Raw genomic sequence first — 21,316 nt, 5'->3', positions numbered from 1 at the left:
TCTGACTGTAGTGCGAGAGTATCTAATGTTGCTGAGGGCTGTATGTGGCCCTTCGACCACACATTGGACCATCCTGATAAAGAGTAATCTGTGGCGCTGTGGGTTAAACCACAGAGCCTAGGGCTTGCTGATCAGAAGGTCGGCGGTTCAAATCCCTGCGACGGAGTGAGCTCCCGTTGCTCGGTCCCTGCTCCTGCCAACCTAGCAGTTCAAAAGCACAACAACGTGCAAGTAGATAAATAGGTACCGCTCTGGCGGGAAGGCAAATGGCGTTTCTGTGTGCTGCTCTGGTTCGCCAGAAGCGGCTTAGTCATGCTGGCCACATGACCCTGAAGCCAATAAAGCGAGATGAGCACCACAACCCCAGAGTTGGCCATGACTGGACCTAATGGTCAGGGGTCCCTTTACCTTTACCTTTATGCCCTGTGCAGGGAAGTTCTTAATGGTTGATGTTTTATTGTGTTTTAAATATTTAAATATTTATTTATTGTGTTTTAAGTATTTTGTTGGGAACCATCCAGAGTGGCTGGGGTAACCCAGTCAGGTGGGTGGCATATAAATAATTAACAGGGACGCAGGTGGCGCTGTGGTCTAAACCACTGAGCCTCTTGGGCTTGCTGATCAGAAGGTTGGTGGTTTGAATCCCCATGACTGAGTGAGCTCCTCTTGCTCTGTCCCAGCTCCTGCAAACCTAGCAGTTCGAAAACATACCAGTGCAAGTAGATAAACAGGTACCGCTGTGGTGGGAAGGTAAACGGCGTTTCCATGCGCTCTGGTTTCTGTCACAGTGTTCCATTGTGCGGTTTAGTCCTGCTGACCACATGACCCGGAGAGCTGGCTGTGGACAAACACCGGCTCTCTTGGCCTGAAAGCAAGATGAGTACTGCAACCCCATAGTCACATTTGACTGGACTTAACCGTCCAGGGGTCCTTTACCTTACATAAATAATGAAATTACTACTATTATTACAGTGCACATGCTTTGCTTGCACAAGGTCCCAGTTTCAGTCCTCAGCATCTCCTTGGTGGGGTGGTAAAGAATCCTGTTTGAAACCCTGGAGAACTACTGGCTGCTCTGAGTGCCTATTTTTGTGTTAACTTTGCTGAAAGTGCTGGACAGCTCCCTACTTGTTCAACTATCTCCCTGCCTGTATTACTTTACATTGCATTATGTTACAAAGCCTTTAAAGCTTGGGTCCAGGATATCTTAAAGACCACCTGAGCCCTAATATCCCAGCTAGATCAGTGAGATCTTTATTCAGGAATGCTGTTAACTGTTCCCGGCATGAATGAGACCCACTTGGTATTTGGGGGAAATCAGACATTTAGTGTGGCCACTCCAGCAAGTGTAATACTCCCTTTTGATTAAAATCTGCCAAATATCATAGCTTTTTGTTTTTAAATGTCTTTCCCCCCTTTTTTCTTTATTGATACAGCAAGAAAATAAGAAAGAGAAAACACAAATACCAAACTACACACAGGAATAACCATAGACACATAATTTTCTTAACAAACGATAAAACATAAATTGGTCTTAACACTAAAGACCCAACCTCCCGTCTATTCCATATTTCGATTTCATATTACTTATTGCCAATACAACAAAACCAATTCCAAATCTAATTATCAAGATAACTCTGAATCTCCTGACTTCCCCCATCCCTTCCATGGGTCCCATTGATCCTATTTTCAACTGCATATCACTAATTTTCCAATTTAGTATCTTCCTAGGTCATCTATACATTCTGTTTGTTACATTACAAGTGTGTTTAAAATCCTGCTAATGTTTTGACCAGTTTACAATAATTTTGTATATACATTATAAATATTTCCCATTCTTTTTAAAACTTCTTGTCTTCTTGGTTCCTGAGCTTCCCAGTTAGTTTTGCCATTTCAACATACTCCATCAACGTGATTTGCCATTCTTCTCTGGTTGGGGTTGTTCCTTCCTTCCATCTCTGGGGGGATGTGGCTGTCTTTTGGATAAGCTGTTCAGCTTATGACTTGGGCCTCATCTGCACCATACGTTTAAAGCAGTATCATACTATTTTAGGCAACCATGTCTTCCCTCAAAGAGCTCTGGTTTCTTCAGGGTGCTGAAATGTGTGAGACAGCCGTAATCCTCCCACAGGACTACAGATCCCCTAGTTCCCTGGGAAGAGGGGTTGATTGTTAAACCACTCTGAGAGGACTAAAGGCCTCCTAACCAATCACAGCACCCTTAACAAACCATAGTTTCCAGGATTGTTTGAGGGAAACCATGACTGTTTAAAGCGGCATGATGCTGCTTTAAATGTCTAGGGTTCTCAGTGCTGACTTTGCTGCAGAACTGTATCTGCCAGTTCTTCATAGTACCTCATTGGCTTGGCTGGACCCTATCTTGCCTGAAAGAAGATGAGTGAATTGTAAAGCAGCTGCTGTGGCAGCTGCAGACTGGGCTGAGAAATGGCACAGCCATGTTAAGCAGCTGTAGCCATGTTGAACCCCTGTTTGGGCAGGCTATTGCATGGGAGTATTGTGAGACATAAAGTTTGCAAGGCAAAATGGGCATGTTTATAATGTTTAACTGGCGCTAGAGCAAAATATTCATGTTTTTGGTGCTAGTGAGTTAAGTTGGATTTAAGATCCTCCAACAAAGGTTTCAAATTAGCAGTATTTATTTTTGACAGTTTAGCAATTACCTTTGACATTAAGTACTTAATATAGTTAGATTTAACCTGGAATGAGCAGCCCTGTAGGACAGATTCTATCTCCTTATACTTGATGGGCATAATTACAGATTTGTTCCACTTTATTGAGAATCATGATAAAGGCAAATTGAATTAAGTTTAGGATCCTGAGAGGACAGATCAGGGAAAAGTCAATAGGTATCATCGATGTATAATTGCACTGGATATTCTCTTTCTTTAATTATCATTCACAGTATATCTAATTTAGATCTAATTTTTGCACCTGAGGATTCAAACAATAAATGTGGCAACAGGCATCTCTGATGAGCATCCAGACTAACTTTAAAAAGTAATTAGGAGACCTACAATTCAAAAATAGGTTTGAACACCCAGCACTTGCAGATTGGCATTAACAAGAATTGAGCCAAAATTCATTTCCATGATGAAACATGCATGTTTTGGTGAGGGACAACCTTTCATCAAAGGAAGGTCAAAAGTATTTGGCTGCATTCAGACATGGCATACAGACATGGCATATATTGTGTTTCACTCGTTATAATGCTAGTGCTTCTTTGCTAACTGCTAACATTCCTTTACATTGCACTATTTGTTGCATTATGGAACTTTGGCTTTTTTGATCGATATGCCAGCATGCCTGGCTAAATTTTTCAATGGTGGTGAGGGTACCACCCTAAATTTCATCATGGGAAGTTACACTGCAAATCTACCATGATTTCTGAAGTTACTTGCAGATAGATCTCTCCTTCCCCCCTGGAAACTATTAACATGGATATGAGCACAGAACTTCCATTAGATTCCACTAGATTTTCAGAAGTATTGTCTACACTGACTGGCAGTAGCTCTCCTGGGTTTCAGGCAGTGGCCTCTCTCAGCCCAGCGACAGACGCTGGGGACAGAACCTGGAACTTCCTGCATGCAAAGCAGATGTTGGATCACTGGCCCTCCCCCTCCTTTGGATTAATCCCAGCCACTGTGATCTGGATAGCTATATAAAAGCAAAGAAAGTTCAGTACCTACCTGTGCTGTACAGCACACTTTCTTTTTCCTGCTCCCTCTTTGATTGCTACAAATCTCAATCCATTTGCAACTGAAAAATGCCAAGCTGTAACCACTTTGTTGTCTGCCCCATGTTGCTCCATTTTCCTCCAGCTGGCAGCACAGAACCATGTACTTTAATGATTTAGTTCATGGGATTTGATAAAGCCTGAACATAATTATATTTCTTCCCACCCTCCTTGCCTCTCCATTCCTTTGTTCAGGGAGAAGTGTGTGGAAAGGAATCGCTGCAAGTCCCCCACTCCAGTCTAAGTCAAACTGAGCTTTTGATACAATGGGATAAAATGCATCAGAGTTTTGATACGCAAAGCCCCCTGTAATCGGAAATGTACTTTTTTCTCTCCCACCAAGTATACCCCTCCCACGATCTAAATCTATCCTCGTATTCTCTCTTCTTATACTTCATAGATACATCTATTGATTTTCATGACCCACTCGGTTTAGTGAGAATCAGACAGAAGAACCCACATTCTGCAGAATTAAGCCGTATTTCCCCCTGGTGTCTGAACTGGTGGCCAGGGGCAAGCTGTTCCATCTCTGCTTGGGGCAGAAATTGCTGATACAAAAGTGAAGGGAAAGAAACTTTTTCCAGACCCAGCACTGCATTACCCTGTGTGCAAACCTTCTGGGGGCTGCATGCCAGTGGGGGGGGGGCAGAGGTGAAGAGGGATGTGTGTGTGCAATAGATACAACCCTCTGCAGTGCTTGATTTGTAAATTAGGGTGCATGAAGTCATGCAAAAGTCCAAGGCTACATGCATCCTCCTCCATTCTTCAGTCAGGTAAGCAAGAAGCAAGTTCTTTCCCACTTTGTCTCTCAATTCTATGGGTTTTTTTCATAGAGTTGCCTGAACTGCTGAACAGGAAGCAAGGGATCAGGAGGGAAAGTGGCCTGTGAAAACGTTCTGAAAAGTATGATGCAATAGATGCTTTGTACCTGGCTAAGCAAACTAGGGCAGTTGTTTTTTTGAACAGGCCTGCCCCCTTCGGCAGCCATTTTGTGACAGTGTCCATGACAGGACAGCCTCAACATTTCATGTATGGCCATGGGCTCGTAAGGTTGAGGTTCCCTGGTATTTCTGTACCTTGTTCTCAATTGCCCTTAATCATGCTGCTTATTAACCAAATCTAACTTGCTGCCTCGAGGTGTAATGTTATCCTGTTTACTGTGTGAACCCTGATTGGTTGGGACAGTCCATGTGACTAATCCAGGGGAAACGGTGGTATCAAATGGAAAGCTAAAGAAGAAGAAGAAGAGTGAATAGTATTTACACAATTCAAGTGTGGTGATTTTTGGGTGGTGGTAGTGGATAGATTCCTATCCTACTGAAATTTCTAGTTTCTACCAGAATAATTGAAACTTGAGACCATTTAGTGCTGCTGTACAGGAGATAAATGTCACCTGATTCATGTCACACAGTATCAATTGGCAGTTGGTACAATGAATGTGAAACTTCTGGTTTGAGTTCAGAAGGGCTCAACTGCTGTCATGAGAAATAATTGCTGTTTCAACAACAGAGCAGAATTTCAAGCCCTTTCCTACTGCCTGTCTAGACTCCTGAGAGTTAAAATTTATATGCTAATGCTTTCATTTCAACTATTACTCTCAATGCATGGCATTATACCTCATTTGGCAGCCCTCCTCACTTCCTTCATGGCTTTTGAATCCCATTTTTAAATACGAGGTGGAATAGGTGAGGTTGCTAATTTAACACTCTGAGCTTTTCAAAGAGCACGGTGGCCTGATTCACCTTGGACAGAGAACAGATGAGGACAGAGGATGAGACAAGATTCCTTAAACATAATTTTTAAAAGCCCAGGTGCTCCATACTGGTAGCATTTCAGTGCAAGGTACACCAGTGCCCTGGCCCTCACTGCCCAATGAAGAACTTAAAGCTGGGTTTCGGTTTCTGCCAAATTCTTTAATGCACAGATCTGAGTGATATAGAGGTAAAGGAAGGGTTAAAGGCACAGGAGGTGAATGGCATGGCTAAGCATGAGCTGAGACACTGATCCAGCAAGCCCCAGGCCCCCTGCCTCTTCCTTTTGAAGAGCAGGGTGGGCACAAGGCTTAGCATGCTAAATGTCAGGTGCTTCTGGTCTGGACAAGCAAATGGGCACTTCTATAATCTGGCTAGCCCCATGCTGATGTTGGCATATCTACATCCTCAATGATAAAAGATGCTAGCTTAGTATGTGACTTACTCTTAGATGCCTTCCCTGAGGAGACTCCTTACTGACAGGAGTGACTGAAGGAGCTAGCAGCAGTGGTGGATGCCCTCTTGAAGGTTATTAGAGGGTGGCACACCTCTCTGACAACTTGCTTGATCTTCCTCAGGATCCAGCCCCTGACCCACCACCAGCTCTGACTTTTATTGAGGCTCCAATCAGGGATGTCTAGCTTCAGAACCCTGATCTTCCCCCACGTCTTCAGGATCCACCCACCCCCTCCATGACAACTCCATGGGGCTCATGACAATAAGAAGGTTGTACATCCTTTTGGGCCAGTGGGCACATTTGGAGTTTTAGGAGAGCACCTTGGGCACTGGCCACAAATTGGCTGCCATGATGTGTTTGTGTGATGTGACACAAAATCGCCACTATATGTAAAAGAGCCACAACCACAAGGTGGTGCAGGTATGCACCACCCCTCCAATCAGCTGTCCCCATTAATGGGGGCAAAGGCACATACATCAATCACTGCTGTGCTCCCAGAGAGAAGCTCTTTGCCCCTGTCTTCTGTTCAGAATGGAAGATGGGTGGCTGCCTAATCTTGGTATACAGAAACCAGGTTAGTAATTGTGTCATGACCTAGGATGGTATGGAAGGAGAGAAATGAGGCCAGAGGTTGACCTCATATATTTTGCTACCTGAAGCCAAATGCAAGATGGTGCCCTGTCCATTGTATGTTCAGAAGCCCACTGGACCAGTGGAATTGTAAATGAACATTGGTGATTTCCTCTATAGCCAGTGTGGGGAGCAGCAGGCCTGAGGACTAAATATAGTCCTATAGGCCTCTCTGTCTAGTCCTTGGGACTCTCCACAAGCCACAACCCACCCAAGCCACACTCACACCAGCCCAGTTCTCTACCCACTTCAAACGTTTTTGCTTGGATGGAATGCACCCTTGAACTCTGACCGTCTTAGCTTGCCCAGATGGAGGGGGATGATAAGTAGGTATGAATAAACTAGCCAAAGTTCAGAGGCCAAATTCACATTTGTTGCTCTGTCCACTTTTGCTTCTGCCTTGGCCCACCAATGGAAGGTTCCACCTGGAAGGTTGCTGAGGAGGGAATGCTGTCCTTGGGCTGAAAAGGGTTCTTCACCCCTGCCTCGCACCATCTGAGGCAGCCACTTTGCCTAATGGTGGAACTGGTGAGGCATGTGATCTTTAACGCTCATTAATTTCACCACCCTCACTCCAGTGTCTTGTGAATTGCTCCACAGAGAATGTCTAAAAGATGTCTCAATGGGCATACGAATAATATACTTCTCTTGCTTTCCTGGATATAGTAGCTGGTAAACCTCAGCTGGTGGAACTGTTTCAGAATTTGATTTATTCTGAACAAGATAGCCTAGAAATAACTGTTTAATAAGGAGTGTGTGTGTTTGTGTGTGTGTGTGTGTGTGTGTTTGAGACAAATCATTATGCAAACTTTTACAGTTGTATCTTGGGTTACACACTCCTTATTTCGTAATTCGTAGATGACACTAAACTGGGAGAGTTAGCTAGTACAGTGGTACCTCGGGTTACATACGCTTCAGGTTACAGACTCCGCTAACCCAGAAGTAGTATCTTGGGTTAAGAACTTTGCTTCAGGATGAGAACAGAAATCGTGCTCCAGTGGCGCAGCGGCAGCAAGAGGCCCCCATTAGCTAAAGTGGTGCCTCAGGTTAAGAACAGTTTCAGGTTAAGAACGGACCTCCAGAAAGAATTAAATTCTTAACCTGAGGTACCACTGTATTGTAACCCCAGGCTGTAGATTTTGTTAGCGCACATCCCACTTGGGTTCATATTAAGGAATGCTTGTCCACCTCTGCTTCTCACAGTTGACCCCTGAGCAGTTAGAATGTTGTTGAACTTTCCATATCATCACAGTAAGATTTACCATTGGTTTTGCTTATTTTACTAAATCAAAGCCAGGGCTGTGACACTCCTTCTTCCAAGCTTCTGTGTCATCTCAGTTACTAATGCCCCCCAGTCTGAAATGGTTGTATGTGAGGTCTGACAGCTTATGTTATCTAGCCCTTAACATTTATTTTTGAGTTCCTATGACTTTTTATTTGGTAAACCAGCAGAACTATTTCCTCTCCCCTCCTGGTAGATCTATGTATTCTGTGCTCCAATTTGATTCACTGTTTGTTATCCCCACATCCATGAAAGGAGCTTTAAAACGGTATTCACTTGCAGAAAATTGGAGTTCAGAAATAGGCTATAGATGGATTAGTGTTCTAAAATATCAGACTTTATGGCACACACCTGGATTCTCTCAAGTCAGTAACTGGTTCACAGTAGCTAAGAAAGAGTCTCTGAATCCCTAGGGGCAACAGTGATGCATGCTGACTGCATTTGGGTTTAGCTTTCTGCTGAGACATTCCACACTTTATCCCGTGTGCTTGGCTATAATGCTAAAGTTTCTCCTGCAGAGGATGAAGATTAATCAGCACAGCATATGGTGCCATTAGAAGCTGGTAGAGGTGCATTCAGATGGCAGGAGGAATGAGCAGCAACGGTGACATTGCAAAAACCTAACCGCCTAGTAGTTTTTATTTTTTGATGTGTTCTTGTGTACTTTCATACATAATCTAATTAAGAGGGGGGAAAACAGAACTCCCACTGAGGGAGCTTCCTTGGGTTGGGTTAAAATAAACCACAAACTTTCAGCTTGGATTTCATCACAACCGAGCAAAACACAGGAGCACAGAAAGGCTACACTATGTAGTTAATCTGACCCACAAGTCCAGTGTTTTGAAAACACTGATGGGCAGCAAGTCTCCAGGGTTCCAGGCAAGGAGTTTCTGAATGCAAAGTAGATGCTCTGTTACTGAGCTACAGCCCTTTTAAATACTCTTTTAAAATATATGAGGGGCGATTTTGAACAGAAAAATGGCTGGCGTAGAAAGGATTAATTACATCTTTTCTCCCTGCTACTGCTCTGCTCAGAAATGAAGCCTCCCAAGACTGCTTTTCACTTTTAAAAGTGTGGGCTTTGTTACACATGCATTTGCCCCCCACACTCATCTTTGCAAAGAGCAAATATGCAGAATTAAAATAAAAATGTTTTGCTCCAGTTGCAGAAAACCGCAGAGAGTAACACCATCCCTCATCACATCTTAAAACAATGAGGCAGAAGTGTTGTTTGTTTCAAGCAGGACCAGGGTGCTGTGTTAAAAAGATAATACAAACAAAGCATCTGCTTTTAGCTCTGCAGACTCTGAAGAAATGGAATGAGCATTCACAATCCTCCAAATTGCAAACAAACAGTGGGATAATTAAGATGCATATGGCACATGACATTAAGCAGCCTTTGTGAACTGTTAATTAAGATTTCATCGGTTCCATCTTTTATTCCAGTGGAATTAGAAGATGGGTGTTAAAATTTCTGGCAGATCTTTCACCACTTCCTGCCTCAAAAAGGCAATCAATGGATCTGCATATAATTTGGTGTAATTTGACATGATCATTAAGACAAGCAGAATTGGGAGACATAATCTCGACATGTCAAGGTTAATGGACCAAGTCTGAGATGAGTGGGATTGACTGCCTTCTGAAGCCATTTTTTTTGAAAATGTCAGATACGATCTCCAAAGGTGGTGTTGGAAACACCTGCACAGGGGTCCTTGCTTATAAATTTTCCCTCTTTCTTAGATAGAGAAATTGAGGCATGGGGTTGGATTTTCAAAAGTTGCCCAACTTGTCTATTAACTCTTCAAAGCATTCTCTAAAAGACAGAATAGCAAGCCATTTATGGATTAATTCTCCCAAGTACTGGTGCCATGATGGCTCTTACCTGGAGTCCTCGGATGATTAACTAGAAACTCAATGGGTTGAAGTTCTTGAGGAGCATGCATGATCCCCTGAATCCAATGCTGAGGTCTCTGGGTTGGTATCTAATGGAAAAACCTTGGAACTGTCAGAGGAGGAGGCAGGGTGGTGCTCTAGCACTCAAGAGCACTGGAACCAAAAAAATTGGGTCCACACTAAAGAGGGATGGCACAGTATGCATTTACAGATGTCAGTTCATAGAATCATAGAATCTTAGAGTTGGAAGGGACCCCAAGGGTCAGCTTGTCCAACCTCCTGCAATGCAGGAACCTCAGCTAAAGCATCCATGACAGAGGGCCATCCAACCTCTGTTGAAAAACCTCCAAGGAAAGAAAGTCCACCACCTCTTATGGGAGTCTATTTCACTGCTGAACAGCTCTTACTGTCAGAAAGTTTTTCTGAATGTTTAGTTGGAATCTCCTTTCTTGCAACTTGAAGGCATTGAAGTCCTACTCTCCAGAGCAGGGGAAAAGCCAAGTTACCATTCAGAGTAGGAGTTATCAGTCTACTCAAGAGTAAGAAATCCCTTGACTTCTATCAGCTGAAGCTAAAGTGTGGCTTAGGACAGTGTTTCCCAACCTTGTGCCTCCAGCTGTTTTTGAACTACAACTCCCATCATCCCTGACTAGCAAGACCAGTGGCAAGGGATGATGGGAATTGTAGTCCAAAAACAGCTGGAGGCACAAGGTTGGGAAACACTGGCTTAGGAGACCAGAGTATATAATTCCAGTTACAGATAGGTAGCCGTGTTGGTCTGCCATAGTCAAAACAAAAAAAATTCCTTCCAGTAGCACCTTAAAGACCAACATATAAGAGTATATAAGACCTCCTTCAGGTGTTGGAAGCAGTCTAACTCACTGGCTCTTTGTTTTGGGTATGCTGAGGGTTGTTAGAAGACCACTATTCTCCTCTTAGAGTTAAAATTCCCTGAGTTCCCTGGGAAGAGGCACTGGCTGTTAAACTACTCTGAGAATTGTAGCTCTGTGAGGGGAATAGGGGTCTCCTAACCATTCCCAGTGCCCTGAGCAAACTACACTTCCAAGGATCCTTTTGGGGGAAGGCATGATCCTGCTTTAAATGCATAGTGCTGATGGGCCATATTGTATGTATGTATGTATGTATGTATGTATGTATGTATGTATGTATAGGACTATATTGTGCAGGGAGGCAGAATTCTCCACCTTTGTAGGGGAATGAAATTCTCAGGAAAAATGCCTCAGAAAATTCTGAGGAAGTTTGGCTCATTTAATACTGATTGCCATTTTATATTGCTTAGGTCATACGGATTGTTTTTTCCCATGCTTTTAGCAGTTATTGGTGTAAGCCACCTTAAGTCCTGTCAGGGAAAATGGCAGGGAATATTATTATTATTATTATTATTATTATTATTATTAATAGATGAAGGAATTAAGGGAATATAGAGAGGGGGACTGGAAGAAATGAGGGACAAGCCCATTGCTTCTTTCAACAATATTAACATTATTAAAGACTGTGTTGGTCCAAGTTTGGGGCAAGTTCTGTTTGGGGAGAGAACCCCAGCACAAAATATGCAGCAAAATAAAGTATGGAAACATAGGCTATTAGACCTTTAAATTGTGCCCTTGTGAGTCTCAAAACATCCCTCTTCCTCCTGCAGTGGGAAAAACCTATGTTTGGTAAGTTAAAAATTGGTTTACTTACAAACTCTCTAAATGCTAGATTCAAGTGCTTCAGAAAGTTGCACAGGCAGTAAAACTTGGTGTTGAAAGTTCCTAAATTATTGTTATAGGAATTCAAGTGGCTTGTGAGAGTCATGCAGTGTGAGCTTGGAGCAACTAGCCCAGACCTCACACACCGAGCTTCTCTGGTAGACTGAAGGGGAACAAAGGCTCAAATTACCTAGTCCCTCCCAAGGTGAGCTAATCCTGGCAGAACAGCTTACTCTATTGTCTTAACCCATTCATGCATTAATTGGATTTAAGCATGTTGTCTTTATGAGGCTGGTTATCCCACATACTCCTTAAAATGGCAGAATCAGAAGTGTGGCTGAGGCGATGTTGCATTAAAATGCAAGCTGAACAAATTTCTTCCCCGTCTCCAGCACACTTACATAAAATCTCCCCATATGTTAAGAGACTGTGCTTTCAGTTTCTTACTTGATCTTGTTTTGCCAGTGCTCATCGAAACAAATGAAAATCTTTTCAAAATGCCTTTCATGATCTTTAAAGGAGCCACCCATCACAGCCTGCCTGTTGTTGCAATTGCAAAGGCTTTTTGTATGGGTGTCAGTGTGTGTTTGAAGTTCAAGTGCATGCCAGCATTACAGATGAACATTTGCAGATTGTTCATGAATAAAATATGTATTTGTACTGCTATGCTGGCTGCGAATGCTACTCATTTCAAAAGGTACATATTTGACAATAAACGCCAGCAAACGGACGTGACTTCGGATTGTCCTGTTTCGCCTCGTGACATTTCAAGTCATCAAGTGGATCCTCCTAAACCAAGTGTGTGTTGTACACACACACACACACACACACACACACACACACACACACACACACAAAGGCTCGGTAGCAGGGAGTGATGGGGCTTCCTTCTGAGTAGACGTACACAGGATTGAACTGTTAGGGTTGTGTCCAATGTTAGGCATACACAGAACACATCAATTGAGATTAATAAACACAGGCTTGGGTCTGCAAATGTCAGTGGGCCTACTCTGATTAGACTGAAGCTGGATACAACCGGTTTCACTATCTTTGTTGGTATGGGAAAGCAAGAGGCATCATCTTGGGCTATAGACTTTTATGATTAAAATAATAAATAATAATTAAAAGTACTGCAATAAAGTAAGATAACAACAACTTATTCACTGTTAAACATTAACTTTGAAAAATACATAATGGATCATTTTACCAATTTGTGTCTCTTTAGATACACATAATAACAAACAGCACATAATACATACATCATATTCAAAACACACATACCTAAATTCTGTGTCTTTCTGTGTTAGTTCTAGAGTGATAAATTTATATTGAATCTGTAATACATCACTTTAAATAAATATTTGAAACCTTTTATAAAATTTATATTGGTGGTGCTACAGCACAGAACAGATGAGGCCAGATACTCATTTGACCAAAGGGATAAGCTTTGCAGTCTTGCTGGGTTGTAGGGCTATGGACTGTATTCAGCCCAAACCTGAACTGAATCATACTGATTTGGAGACAGCCCCAGACCACTGCAGATCAGATCTGGCCTACTAGAGTGATCCAGGGCCCTGATGGGCAAAGTGTTGTGTGGGAAGGAGAAGGAACAGGTAGCCCCAGGACATTTCCTCAAAAGCAGCACAATGGGGAAGCAGACCCCAGCAGGATTGAATCCTCCTCTCTCCAGCTGATACTCTCAGTTACACTCTTAAGAGTTCTTTGGATTTACATCTCTTGCTTCTGATGTCATATGACCTCAAATGAGTGACAGGTGGGTGTGGCCTACACAAAACCCCCACGTGGGCTAAATTGGCTGGCGGTTCCTTACCCCTGTGCTACAAGGAAATGCAGAAAGTAAGCTGCCCATCAACTCAGTTGGCATTTTTTAAATGGAATATTTGCTTGTGGCCCAATACTAGGTGGTCATTTGACCAGTCAGTATGACAATCTTTGACCGGGTAATTGACCAGCATGCCAAAATTAATGCAAGAAGAACTTGTTGGGGTTATGTAGCAATCCAGAAGAAATATTCTAATGGCACAGTCTGTGTGCAGTTGTTACAGTGACCGTTAGAATTAGCTCAATTTCTTTACAAAATAATACTTCCTCGTTTTATTTTATTTTTAAATTGCCCATCCTATAGGATGAAATGCACTTTAATTCCTCTTTATCCAATTAAAGTGCTTTAAGCCTCAGTGCCAAATCTACCCCAGCATAATTGCTCTAATCCTTTAGGAGTACTCTAAAAATCTCTTTCATTCCATTACTGTAGTTAAATTGTTCTCATTCAAGAGGTAAAAAGAGACAATGCAAGAACAGTTATAATGCACCCCCTCCGTATTTTTACCATCATATATTATTAATTATAGATACTCCACTCTTACCTACCCCCACCCAAGTTCCATCAAGAGTGAGCAAGTTTGGAGCGCTTTTGGGGAGCATTGATTTTGAATATTCACCATTGTTCCAAAAATGTTGTTTTTTAAGGGCAGATAGATACTTTTACTGGTGATGGATGAATATGCTTTGCAATCCAAAGACATGTCAAAGTCCTGTATTTCCCTGTCCTAGAGACTGTACAACAGGCATAAGCAAACTTGGCCCTCCAGATGTTTTGGGACTACAACTCCCATCATCCCTGGCTAACAGGACAAGTGGTCAGGGATGATGGGAGTTGTAGTCCCAAAATATCTGGAGAGCTGTGTTTGCCTATGCCTGCTGTACAATAACCTCTCCATTATGTGATTCTCATAATTTTGGGCAAGTGTCAAATATACAAATATTGGGTGGAGGGGATTGCTCGCATATGCAAAGCACAAGTTTATGCAAAATGCATATATGTGGAGAGTTGTGCATCATCATGTTCTCAAACTTCCATGGAGATTAAAAATAAATAAATCACAAACATATGTGGACACAGGGCAAACTCCATTTCTTAAGACCTGGGAAAAGATGAAGCCCAAATTGATAGATTCATCAATTCTTCTGTCTTAAACACATTCGTGAATTGTGATGGGGGAGCCATATTAGCAAGCACTGCACAGTGTCCATTTGAGTTTCAAAAAACAAATAAACTTAATCAACTGCTTAGTAGCACAGGCACACACTCAAAGTGCTTTCCTGAAAATGGATTCTGTGAATTATGTGGGCAAGTAAGTTAATTGAGAAATCTGCCAAAACGAGGGCATGGTGAGTTTACTGCTTACAAGCTGTGAAATGTGGCTGAAGATGATTGGGGAGATGGCATCCAAAGCACAGCCTGGACAGAATGTGTTAAATCAAGCTGGACAGAGTGGTGAGATCCTGTTGATGGAACTTAAGTGGGAAGTTTCATTTGTTTACTACAGCATCTCCTGATCCCGATTCCCTGGGAGCTGTCCAAGGTTCTGTAGGGGCCTCCTGAGTGTGTGTGTATCTTTGTACCTTGAATTCCTTACTCAGACTATTGATGGGACACAGCTGGGATTCCCTTGCAGGGAGATAAGAGGAGATGTAGAGGCAGGCTAAGTGTATCTGCTTCTCTTTCCCCAATCAGGTTTTAAACCCTGACATGGTAGGTGTGGAGTGGAGGAGAAGTCACACAGGCACCCCCTCCTAATTTAAACCTTAATTAAACACTGTGCAAGCCCATTAGTTCAGGATGCAGGTTGGGTTAGGCCAGTCTGAAGCACAGTATTGGGCCCTGAATGAGATGCAGGGACAGGGATGGAGCATGCTCACCCATAGTTTATATGGAGCAGAGCCAGCCCAAGACATTTTGGCACCTGAGGTGAGTCACAAAATGGCACACCACTCTCTGCCAGGGAAGAAGGGATGAGTGAAGATTTACATCTGGAACAAGCAGGGAATAAATATCTACATCAGGATCTGATGTCCTTGTGGATCCTGCCACCTGAGGCAGCCACCTCACCTTGCCTCATGGGTGGGCCAGCCCTGTTATGGGGCATTCTTGCTTTGTCATCTGTGAAGTATTAGGTTAGGCTGAGAGGGAGGGCATATCCCATGATCAGCCATTGAGTTACATAGGAAGCTGCCTTTTGATGAGTCAGATCATTGGCCCATCTAGTTTAGAATTGTCTACACTCACCATTAGCTTTCATAGTCTTAACTGGAGATGCTGGGAATTGAGCCTGATGCCTCCTGCATGCAAAACAGGTGCCCTAACAGCCATAAGTCATACCTGTGGTTCATCTGGCTCAGTATTTTCAACACTGACTGGCAATGGCTTTCCAGGTTTTTAGCCAGGAGTCTTTTCTGAGCCCTATCTAGAGATGGCAGGAGTTAAACATGGAACTTTCTGCACACAAAGCAAGTGTTCTTCCACTGAGCTTTGACTCCTCCCCACATGATGGACAAGGCTCTGGATCCTGGTGCACATCCTTGCTACTACCTCCACTCTAAAAGGATAGCGAAGAGAAGCTGAATAAAGAGACTTGATGTAGTTCTGGGAGCTTGAACTCTGATGTAATTTTCTTGAGGGACATGGAATTGCACATTCTCATTGACAGCTTCATCAAGGACAAAGACATAGTTATGGCCCTTCATGCAAAATATAAGGAGGGGTGGGGAAGATTATTTTTTACTATTGCTTATATGTGTGCAATGACTACAGAGGGGATGAGTGTCTGGTTACTGAGTACTTACAGCATAATTGATGCTGCTAAGCAGAGTGTCTTGCCAAGAATGTGATTCACAGCCCACCCAAAGTCAAGGTTCCCTTCTTTTGAGCAACTTATGTTAAGTCAAGTGAGATCATCATTGTATCAAGAGCCTTTTTACTGATAAGGGAGCGTTTTGTCTCTCCTTTTAACAAAATACTTCCTCAGTAGGGTGGCTTAAGGCTGCCAGTTGATATCCATTTCCTTGCAACAAGCCTTTTTATTTGTTGGGGAAATTGAGTGGCCTTGCCTCTATCATGGGCATATTACTCGTATCAATAGCTATCGGCCACAGTGGCTATGCTGTGCCTCCATGGACAGGGGCAGTAATGCTTCTAGATACCAGTTGCTGGAAACCACAAGAGGGGAGAGTGCTCTTGTGCTCAGTTCCTGCTTGTGGGCTTTCCATAGGGGCATCTGAACTAGATGGGCCATTGGCCTAATCTTGTGTCCTTGTGTTAAATCTTCCACCACCATGAATCTCACTGTAGAACCTTGGTCCAGTCACTATCTCTCAGACAAACCTTCCTTACAAGGCTGTCATGAAAATAAAATGAAGGAGGGGAAGAAAACCATATTTGCAATCCTGAGGTTTTATGAAGGAAAGAGCAGCTGTAAGTGGAATGAATAACATGATAAAATAGGGAGTACTCTAGAATACAAGCGACTCCTAGCTGCCACAGTCCAGACCATGATTTGGACCAGTGCATGGTTCCAGGACTGATTTCAGGTTTGCGGGGTTCTTAAGAACTTGCAATCAGTGGATCTGTCACTATTCCCTTATTCACCTCCAGAGGGCCCAAGCTTCACTGTTGCAACAGAGCAAGGCAGAGGCTGCTCTTTGCTCCTGCCACTTGTTAACTTGCTCATCTGGTGGAGGAACACCCTACTCTAATCATTTGACTGCTCCATCTCCATCTCCATCCCCACCTACAGTGAGAGGACAGGTGAGTGATGTTCCTTGCAATTGCCTCTCCCTTGGCAGATGGGTGGCAGCTGTGCCAACTGCCCTCTGACTCTGAATGATGTTGGGGAGATTATGAGGTTTGCCTTCCATAGGTGGTAGCAGCACAGTAGGTTCCCATAACCCACTTCAGGAACTCCCCCTAGCAGAAGTGGTAGATGCTGTTGCTCAGTAGCACCTGGTCGCGGGTAGGTGCTGGTGGACCCTCCTGATGTGCTGATGTCCCCATATCTGTCCAGTGGTACAACCCCTAGGGGATTTCTCATGCATGTTTTTTTCAGTTTCTAATTTTTTCAAGCCTTAAGTTTAGCTCTCCACATTTCCACACCAATTTATGCTTTAATAAAGGTTCTCATGAGGGACGCGGGTGGCGCTGTGGGTTAAACCACAGAGCCTAGGACTTGCTGATCAGAAGGTCAGTGGTTCGAATCCCCGTTGCTCGGTCCCTGCTCCTGCCAACCTAGCAGTTCAAAAGCACGTCAATGTTCAAGTAGATAAATAGGTACCGCTCTGGCGGGAAGGTAAATGGCGTTTCTGTGCGCTGCTCTGGTTTGCCAGAAGCGGCTTAGTCATGCTGGCCACATGACCCAGAAGCTGTACACAGGCTCCCTCGGCCAATAAAGCAAGATGAGCACTGCAACCCCAGAGTCAGTCACGACTGGACCTAATGGTCAGGGGTCCCTTTACCTTTAAAGGTTCTCATGAAAATTCATCATCGTTTTAGTGCAAATTTTTATTAATATAGACATGTTTGTATGCATTTTGCCTCGTGCACTTTTTTTGTGAAGCATTTACCCACAATATATTTTCTGAATGTTGCTCTCAGTAATATGTGCATTTATATGCACACTTCACCCTGGCATATATATATTTATATATATATATTACTTGGCTGGAGGACTGCATCGAAAAATTCAGAGAAGAGCAAATTTGAAAGGATGGTTGCGTTTTGGTTCATGTGTTGTTTCAGAATGTGAGAATTATCTAGGTTTGCTTTTAAATGCAAAGTGAATCTAATTTCTACCTCATCTTTACAAATTCCTGGTAGTGTCCATCAAAGGATCTGGGGTCTTGTGCAATGCCTTTACCACTTTCTATGAGGATGAAATTCAGTGACTGACCTTTCCTTTCTGAATTTGGCCATATTCACACCATACATTTAAAGTGTAATGATACCATTTCAAACAGTCATGGGTTTCCCCAAAGAATTATGGGAGCTCTAGTTTGTTAAAGGTCCTGAGACTTGTTAGGAGCCCCTCCTCCCCTCCAAGAGCTACAGTTCTCAGTGAAGAGATATTGCTTGTTAAATCACTCTTGGAATTGTATCTCTGGTAGGGCAAAAGAGGTCTCCTACCAACTCTCAGCGCCCTTCAGAAACTACAGCTCCCAGAATCCTTTGGGGGGGAAGCCATGACAGTTTAAAGTGGCATAGACACATTAATCTCTAGATCAGGGTCCGATTTTGGCCCAGTCCTAACCATGTACTTTTTGCAGGCACAAAAAGTGCCGGGTGTTTATATATATATATATATATATATATATATATATATATATATATATATATATATATGCTTTCGTAGATTTTCACGGGTACAGGAATGCAGGTTTTGGTGTCCTCGGGTGTCTTCCCGTGTAAAAGTTGGGGTGTCTAGGCGACGTTTCGACGAGGTCTCACTCGTCATCTTCAGGCTGGTGCTTTCGGCTTCTTGTTACTGGAACAGAGCAGGATCTCAGTGTTTGAGTTCCTATAAATACTGTAGAGGGGGTGTGGTGTATAGCCTCCAATGTTCTGGGCAGAGAGGAAGTTCCCAGGCTAGTGTGCCTTTTCTTCTTTTGTTCCTTAATTACTTGAGAGATATCTTGAGTGATTTCTTGAGTGATATCCTGAGTACCACTTAGGTGGGTCATTAGGTGTGGATTAGTTGTTAAAGTCTTTGTGTCTTGACCTCTTGAACTTTGTGAAGAGTTTTCCTGAGAAGATGGCTGTACTGTACTTAGTTGTGCTCTGGCTTGGCTTCGTGTATAGGGGCGAGCTGTGGTTTTGTGGCTTGTGTCAGCCAGATCTGTGTAGGGATTGCAGGGGGGTGCAGCATCCGGAGGTGCCACCATGGATTGGCTACTGGATGGTGTCTGTAATTCATCTGTGGAGAGGGTCTGGGTTTGGGTCTGGTGTGGTTGATTGGTGTTGGCGTTCTGTGTGCCTCTGGATCTGGTGTCAGTTTTTGTGGGGAGGGCTAATTTCCAGATGTCTGGCAAGCGGGATGTGTCGTCACGCTTGTTCATGTTGTGAGGGTGTTTCTCTATCTCGATGGCTTCCATGATTATTCTCTTGTGGTGATGTTCCGTGTTAAAGAGCAATTTGGAATCTGCAAAATTAATTTCGTGTCCTGTTTCTTTCATGTGTTGGAAAAGAGAGGAAGTTTTTTCTTCTTTTTTGACGGCATTCTTGTGTTCTGCGATACGTGCATTTATTCGTCTGTTTGTTTGTCCAATGTACGTGGCTGGGCAGACTTTGCAGGGTATTTCATAGATCCCTTGGTTTTCCAACTGGATTTTATCCTTGGGGTTTCTGAGGATATTGGCTATTTTTTGGTTGGTGCAAAAGGCTGTTTTGATATTGTGTTTATGGAGGATTTTGCTAATTTTATCTGTAGTGCCCTTGATATAAGGGAGGAGGGCCATGCCATTGTTTTCTTCTGTGTCTTGGTTTTTGGGGGGTGTTTCCTTTTGGATTAGCTTCGTAATCCTGTTTTGCTGGTATCCATTGGCAATTAACACGTTTGAGAGATTCTGTAACTCAGTTGTCAAGTGGTCTTTGTCAGCCAGGCGTTTGGTTCTGGAGATGAGAGTCTTGGCTACGGAGTTTATTTGTGCAGGGTGGTGGTGTGATTGTGCATGTAAGTAGCGGTTGGTGTGTGTTTTTTTCCGGTAGATAGTGTGTCCTAGGGAGCCATCAGGTTTTTTGTAGATTAGGACGTCAAGGAAGGGAAGTTGGTTGTTGGCTTCTATTTCCATAGTGAATTGTATTTTGGGGTGTAAGTTGTTGAGATGTGTGAGGAAGCTATCCAGTTTTTCTTTCCCGTGTGGCCAAATTACAAAGGTGTCGTCAACATATCTGAGCCAAAGTTTGGGTTTGTGTTCTGACTTGTCTAAAGCATTGGTTTCAAAGTGTTCCATGTACAGGTTTGCGATGACCGGTGAGAGGGGTGATCCCATAGGTGCTCCTTCTATCTGTTTGTATCTTTGTCCATTGTGGATGAAGTACGTGTTGGTTAGGCAGTGGTTGGTCAGGTCCAAGATGTATTCGGGGGGATTGTATTTGTTTTGAATAGCTGTCAAGGCTTCATTAATGGGCACTTGTGTGAAGAGAGATACAACATCGAAGCTCACAAGTAGGTCATTAGGATGTAGGTTTTGCTTCTTTATTGTTTCTATGAACTGGAAGGAGTTTGGTACGTGTGAAGAGATGGATTCTGCATAGGGCTGAAGTTGCTTGGCGAGAAATTTAGCGAGATTTTGTAGAGGTGAGCCTATGGAGCTGACTATTGGTCTGAGTGGTGTTCCTTCTTTGTGTATCTTGGGGAGGCCGTAGAGTTTGGGGCATCTGGATGATTTTTCTCTGGGGATGATTCTTAGCTGGATTTCTTCACTGATAGGAGAGGCTTTTGTTTTGGATTTGGTGGTTTTTTCCAGGTAGGTGGTGGGATCTGTTTTTATAGGTTTGTAGGCAGGATCTTGGAGTAGATTTGATAGTTTTGCTTGGTAGTCCGATGTGTTCATCACCACTGTGGCATTACCTTTGTCTGCTGGGAGAATGATTATGTTGTTGTCTTTCCTCAGGTTGGTGAGTGCTTTCTGTTCTTCTTTGTGTAAATTGCTTCTGGGTGGTTTGCTGGAGCAAACTCTACGGCCTCCCCAAGATACACAAAGAAGGAACACCACTCAGACCAATAGTCAGCTCCATAGGCTCACCTCTACAAAATCTCGCTAAATTTCTCACCAAGCAACTTCAGCCCTATGCAGAATCCATCTCTTCACACGTACCAAACTCCTTCCAGTTCATAGAAACAATAAAGAAGCAAAACCTACATCCTAATGACCTACTTGTGAGCTTCGATGTTGTATCTCTCTTCACACAAGTGCCCATTAATGAAGCCTTGACAGCTATTCAAAACAAATACAATCCCCCCGAATACATCTTGGACCTGACCA

General features: G+C 43.2%; 2 protein-coding genes across 17 annotated transcripts in view; both read left to right on the top strand.

The window, feature by feature from the left end:
* Positions 1–21,316, top strand: part of RBFOX1 (RNA binding fox-1 homolog 1) — a 1,493,407-nt gene that overhangs the window by 55,982 nt on the left and 1,416,109 nt on the right. The gene's annotated exons all lie outside the window — the stretch shown is intronic.
* The window catches only part of LOC309329678 (uncharacterized protein), a gene marked incomplete at its 3' end in the record, with an annotated part of 831,621 nt that continues 831,061 nt past the window's right edge, over positions 20,757–21,316 (top strand). Inside the window, exon 1 of the mRNA XM_081840695.1 lies at positions 20,757–20,823. The remainder of the gene's footprint in view (positions 20,824–21,316) is intronic.

This window comes from Podarcis erhardii, assembly GCF_964252035.2.
Source record: "Podarcis erhardii genome assembly, chromosome: 14".
Taxonomy (NCBI): domain Eukaryota; kingdom Metazoa; phylum Chordata; class Lepidosauria; order Squamata; family Lacertidae; genus Podarcis; species Podarcis erhardii.
The sequence above is the reverse complement of the archived record's forward strand: the minus strand, read 5'-3'. Positions and strand labels throughout refer to the sequence as shown.